The sequence below is a fragment of the Mauremys reevesii genome, linkage group 26, assembly GCF_016161935.1.
Source record: "Mauremys reevesii isolate NIE-2019 linkage group 26, ASM1616193v1, whole genome shotgun sequence".
In the NCBI taxonomy this organism is placed as follows: Eukaryota; Metazoa; Chordata; order Testudines; family Geoemydidae; genus Mauremys; species Mauremys reevesii.
The window spans coordinates 2224692-2230714 of record NC_052648.1 but is presented as its reverse complement, the minus strand read 5'-3'; the positions used below and the strand labels follow the sequence as shown (position 1 = coordinate 2230714).

Here is a 6023-nt window from a genome sequence, read left to right as displayed (position 1 = left end):
ATTTTATTTATTAGTAAAAGAGAGATAATAATCCGGGTCTCACGAGGCTGCTGTGACACTTTGTCTTTGCCAAGTGTGTGGATAGCCCAAGATGAAAGGTTCAGTGTAACAAGCTGCTAGTCTCACTGCCCAGGCGAGTGAGCCAACTGCTGGACAACAGAACAGAAAGTGCCGTCCATGTTGGACAAACCATTCCAAAGCATGTTGACATCCCACATGCTCTGGAGCATCGGAAGATTCCGTTCAATTTAATTTTCCAGCCCTGAAAAACAAAGATAAACGGTGAGCCTGGGAGAGAATTAGGGCTGATAACAAAGGGCTTAATATGGAAAGCAAATGCTTTCAAAGCTGAGGTCTATGGACTGGATGCAAAGCTGCCAATCAGTTCTGAATCAGCAAATTACTGCATAATGCCTGGAATTCAGGGCTTCCTTTAGGGCTTTGGACAGAACCAGTATCTCAGATTTCTATAGTGACTTTCAATCCAAAGGATCCCAAAGCATTTTTCACAAACTATAGGGGAATCACTTCACATGCTCCCAAAATGCAGCCGCCCCTGGGGTGGAGAACCAATTCAGGACAGCAAAGAGGAACACTGCTTCAAACTGCATCTGCAAGAGGAACATAGGGAGGCAGCAGGGCCAGCTCCAGACCCCAGCGGGCCAAGCGGGCGCTTGGGGCGGCATTTTGCCGGCAGGGCGGCCGCCGGCTCCGGTGGACCTCCCGCAGGCATGACTGCGGAGGGTTCGCTGGTCCTGCGGCTCGGGTGGACCTCCCGCAGGCATGCCTGCGGATGCTCCACCGGAGCGCGGGACCATCAGACCCTCCGCAGGCACGTCTGCCAGAGGTCCCCCGGAGCCATGGGACTGGCGACCACCAGAGCGCACCCCGCGGCACGCCGCCCTGCTTGGGGTGGCGGGATTCCTAGAGCCGCCCCTGGGAGGCAGAACTTGAATTCAGCCAGCTTCTGAACCCGAGAGATAGAGTCCTTATAAACGTGGTTACATGCTATGTTACTGGGATATTCCTGCCATTTACATATCCTCCAGGAGCACTTCTGAGACCCCCTGCCTGAGACAAACCCTGTAATCAGAGCAGAGGAGACAGCCATGCTGTGGACCTTGAAGGCCAGCCCTGGCTGTACTTATTTGCCTAGGATCACAGAGACATTTATTAACATCTGAAGCCAGAGCTTGGGCAGGAAGGGCCATTCAGGACAGCAGTTCCTAGGACCTTCTCAGGGACCTAGGCTGAGTCAGCAGAGCTTGTCCTTGGAGCACCCGCTGTGTCCCCTACCCCCATGTACTCAGTCACTGACCAGGGGGCTTGTGGCGAGGCTGGAATTTGCAGCAAATGCAGCAGGCTAGAGCAATGAAATTGCATAGGAGTTGGGTAGCAGTGAAGCCCTGCACTGGAGCTCCCCATCAGGATAGGGAAGGGGAGCCTAGAGGACCCCTCACCCACACAGTGGGGGCCCAGTTGCCCTGCTCACTGCAGCCTGCCTTGGCTGTCACTTAGCTTCCAGCTGCAGCTGGAGGAGCGGCGTCTGAGCTATGTAGCTGTGGATGATCTGGGAGCTGCCTACCTGAAAGAGGTGAGACTGCTGCAGCTGCAGTCAGTGGAGGCGCTGGATCTACCAGCCCTTCTCTTTGAAAAAAGGGAGCTAGTGGCAAAGGGTTTCCCACAGGGGGTCCTTGGGTTAGGGCTCGGTCCAACGGAGGCTAGATTTGTCACCCTATAAGGTATGCTGCAGAGCCATTGATTTCCTCAGCCTTTAGATAAGGGGGTGGGGGAGTGCATGGATGGAGGAACATGAGGTGGACAGGTGTCAAGTATTCTATCATTCTGGGCATTATTTCTAGAGCCCTGCAAATCTGAGATATCCGCGGACCATGTCTGCAGATTGCGGATCGGATGTAGATACAAATTTTGTATCCGTGCAGGGATACTGGTCTGGTTTCTTCGCCAGTTCATCGGGATGTTGTACGCCTGGTTTTGGTATACATGTTAAAGGCCATGAAAGCAGCTGGAACTCCTGTATAGACCCTGACGTAAATTAAACTGGACTCAGAGAGCAGCACCACAATAAATTATAGCGCGCTGTTCACCTGCAGATCGCAAAGCTCTTTACAAAGTGGTCAGCGTTGCTGGGCCCATTTTAGACAGACACACACAAGGGAAGTGACTTGCCCAAGGTCACCCAGTAGACCAGGGCAAATCTTTGTCTCCTGAGTTCTAGTCCAGTGTTCTACTCACTAGGCATCACATCTGGTGCAGACAGCTGGTGGCGCATGCAGCTCCTGCTTGTTTGCATTCTGGGAGGTGCTTTCCAATAAATCCAGCAGTCTGCAAACTCTGACCTGAGGGGGATGTACTTTGGCCAGATTGTCGAGGAATCTGTCTCTAGCAAAACTGGAGTGGGAGGAGGAACGGTACAGCCAGGAAACAGATCCTCGTTTGCTTCAGGAGTTTGTATAATTGCTTTTCTCCTTTCTGAGCACAACTATCTGCATTTTTGCTGTCAGAGTTACAGGGCTCCTGTCACATCAACCCCAAATCATGAATTCCATCCCCCTCCCCCAAATCATGAGATTGGTTTAAAACTCATGAGATTTTAAATACATTTTGGATTTGGTGACGCCTGGGCCTGGAGAGGGCATCATTTCAAGCTTTCCTCTGCCACCAAAAGGGCTAGAAACTTACTGAAACAAACTGAAAGCTGAGATTCTCTTGTAATCCAATGACTCTGGGAGCTGGGGCTTTAAGGACAAGACCAAAGATCATGAGACTTGCAATAAAATCATGACAACAGGCAAGCTTGGGGCTCTAAAAGGAAGAACTGAAAGTGCAGGGGTCAAAGAGACACAGCAGGGTGGAGATGGGGGTCGTACCCTCTGGAGAGGCCATTTCAATGGCCAAGTTGCTTTTTTGATGATTCCACGTTGCATTTCAGCAGCACTTCTCATCAGAGGATCTCAAAGCACCTTTAGGCCTCCCCGTTGGGAAGTAAGGAAGTAGGATTATCCCTGTGTTACAGATGGGAAACCAGAGACACTGAGCGGCAAAGTGACTCACACAAAATCACACAGCAAGTTAGAAGCAGAGGTAGGAATGGCACCCAAGGGTCTTAGCTCCCAGACCCCTGCTCTCGATCACAAGATAGAGGTCCACTTGATTTGTTCCTAGCCTTATAAATTGTGCCTCGTTCCCTTTAGCCAATAACCTGACAGATCAACCATCTCTTGGCCCTGAAGATCCTTCTGTTATTTGGTGTAAGGCAGGAGCCAGTCTCGGACACAGGCCCCTTTCCCCGCCGCGTCTGTCTCTGTCTGTAGCTCTAGTCAAGCTGATTTCTCAGGTGATAAATTTAGCTTCCCACATTCCCATGGTCTGAAAGCTGCTTTCCCAGCTGGGGAATGTGAGATTGTTGTGAGAAGAGCTTCCACGCAAAATAACCCCCCCATCGCCTAGCACTGGAAGGGGTGAAAGCCCTTAGTAGAATAAAGGCTTCCTTCTGTGTCCCCGGGGCCCCATGGTCAGCGATGGGACAGAATTCCTGCAGGAGCGCCCCAGAACTCAGTGATGGGTCCAGCTGGGCTAAAGGGCATGTGGCTGCAATATCGTATCTAGTTCCATTTCCCCATTGGTCCCATTCGTCTTCACTGGATCGTGGCCAGGACTCACTTTAAAGTTCATTTAGTGGCTGGGGAAGGGTACTGGCTTGGCAGATTTGGAGCCTGATGTCCTCTGTTTATCCACAGACCAGGGGCACCAGCAGGGCAGGCTCCTCCCGAATTTATCCCCACCTGTGATTAGGCAAGGTGATGGTAATAACGTCCGACCCCATCTACAGCTTCCACTGCCATTCGAGGGACAGCGGGGTGAGCAAAGGGGACTTACATGTCTGGAATTCCCCAGGGCAGATGCACCCTGAGGAGAACAGGAGTTCAGTCCCCATGGTCCATTCAATCGGTGGCCTGTTTGCACAGTCTGCCAGTGCAGGTGGGGATTTAGTGTGTGATGTGGGTTTTAATCGCCTAGGAAATAGACTGAGACCCATCAGCTCAGTTCATACAGGAGCTACGGAGGAGCCAGCAGAGGGAACTGACCAGGAGCCTCTCACAGCCGAGGTGGGAAGTGAAATGGCAACCTGGAAAAATAACACTGCAGATTCCATTCTTGATCCCCTGAGTCAGTCAGTTCCCCTTTGACCCCGAGGTGGAGAGGGTGATGCTGGGTCTCCGCCCTGGTTCGTGGCCTTGTGCTATTTAACATTTTTATCAATGACCTGGAAGAAAACAAATTTATCACTGATCAAGTTTGCAGATGACATGAAAGTGGAGGAACAGAGAAATAATGAAGGAGACAGACCCCTGATACCGAGCTATAGGATCACTTGGTAAACGGCGCGCAAGCAAACCATGTGTGTTTTAATACGGCTCCATTTAACTGTGTACATCCAGGAACAAAGACCGTACGCCACATTTACAGGCTGGGGAGCTCTGTCCTGGGAGGCAGTGAGTGGGAAAAAGGTTTGTGGGCTGTAGTGGAAAGACATCTGACCATGAGCAGCCATTGCAACGCTGTGGCCAAAAAAACTAATGTGATCTGGGATGTATAAAGAGGCGACTCTCACAGTACAGAGGGGTTTTATTACCTCTATATTTGGCACTGGTAGAACTGCTGCTGGAATCCTGTGTCCAGCTGTAGTGCCCCCAGTTCAAGAAGGAGGTTGATAAATCGGAGACAGTTCAGAGAAGAGACACAAGAATGATTAAAGAGTTAGAAAACCTGCCTTAGGGTCATACATTCAAAGACCTCAGTCTAATTAGCTTAATGAAGAGAAAGTAAAGGGGCAACTAGATTATAGTCTGTAAGCATCTACATGGGAAGAAATATTTAATAGTGGGCTCTTCAATCTATCAGAGAAAGATCTAACACGATCCAGTGGCTGAAAGTTGAAGCAAGACAAATTCAGACCGGAAATAAGGTGTAAATTTATAACAGTGAGAGTAATTAACCACTGGAACAACTTACCCAAGGGTCGTGGGGGATTCTCCATCACTGGCAATTTGTAAATCAAGATTGGATGTTTTTCTGAAAGATCTGCTCTAGGAATTATTTTGGGAGGCCTGTGTTATCTGTGTGTGTGTTTGGGGGGTGTCAGACTAGATGATCAAAATGGCCCCCTTCTGGTCTTGGAGGACAGGGCCATCAATGGCTATTAGCCAGGATGGTCAGGGATACAGCCCCATGCTCTGAGTGTGCCTAGCCTCTGTTTGCCAGAAGCTGGGAGCAGACAACAGGGGATGGATCACTTGATGATTTCCTGTTCTCTTCATTCCCTGTGAAGCACTTGGCATTGGCCACTGTCAGAAGTCAAGATACTGAGCTAGATGGACCCTTGGTCTGACCCAGTTTGGACATTCTTATGTTCTTAATCTATTGCTCTATTTCCCTGCTCATGGATTTCCAGAGAACTATATCGGTTGCACATTTCAGCAGAGGCACAAGGGCTCAATCAAAAGCATCCCTGAATAGTTGCCTAGAAACTCTGTGATTCCTAGGGTGAAAAGGGCCAGACAATGTGGCTGCTCCCTGAAGGCCCATCTCTGAAAACCCATTGATGCAACCACTGATCCCGTCTGAATGGCTAAATCTAACAATAAACCATGTGGCTGGGCCAGGCTTGGGTTGGAATGAGTTGGGTTTGTTCATAATTTGATTTCTAGAGATGGCCACAAACCAAACTCCCCCCCCCCCGCCCCATCCAAACGCTTCTGCGCTTTGGATCCAAACCTGGATCCGGGTCTGAATTTTGCAAGTGGCCCCGTTACCTCAAATACAGGCTCAGCCAAACCCCCAGATCTGGAGCATCCCCGACCTTTAGGCTTTTTGAAATCTGTCTCAAGATCTAAATTTGGGGGCGTGAGCCTGCCGTTGCTGGTTTCCGTAGGAACATCTTGCCTGACACCTGCTTATTGTGTCATCCCCTGGGGATGCGGTCAGAACCTTTATGATGT

At 50.1% G+C, this 6023-nt stretch overlaps 1 long non-coding RNA gene across 1 annotated transcript; it reads right to left on the bottom strand.

The window, feature by feature from the left end:
* Positions 1-38: 38 nt before the first annotated feature.
* On the bottom strand, positions 39-5946 carry LOC120391833. Its single transcript, XR_005591503.1, has 3 exons — positions 5838-5946; positions 2892-3026; positions 39-262 (listed from the first exon to the last, which is right to left on the bottom strand). It is a non-coding gene; the product is annotated as an uncharacterized LOC120391833 (long non-coding RNA).
* Between the last annotated feature and the right edge of the window lie 77 nt (positions 5947-6023).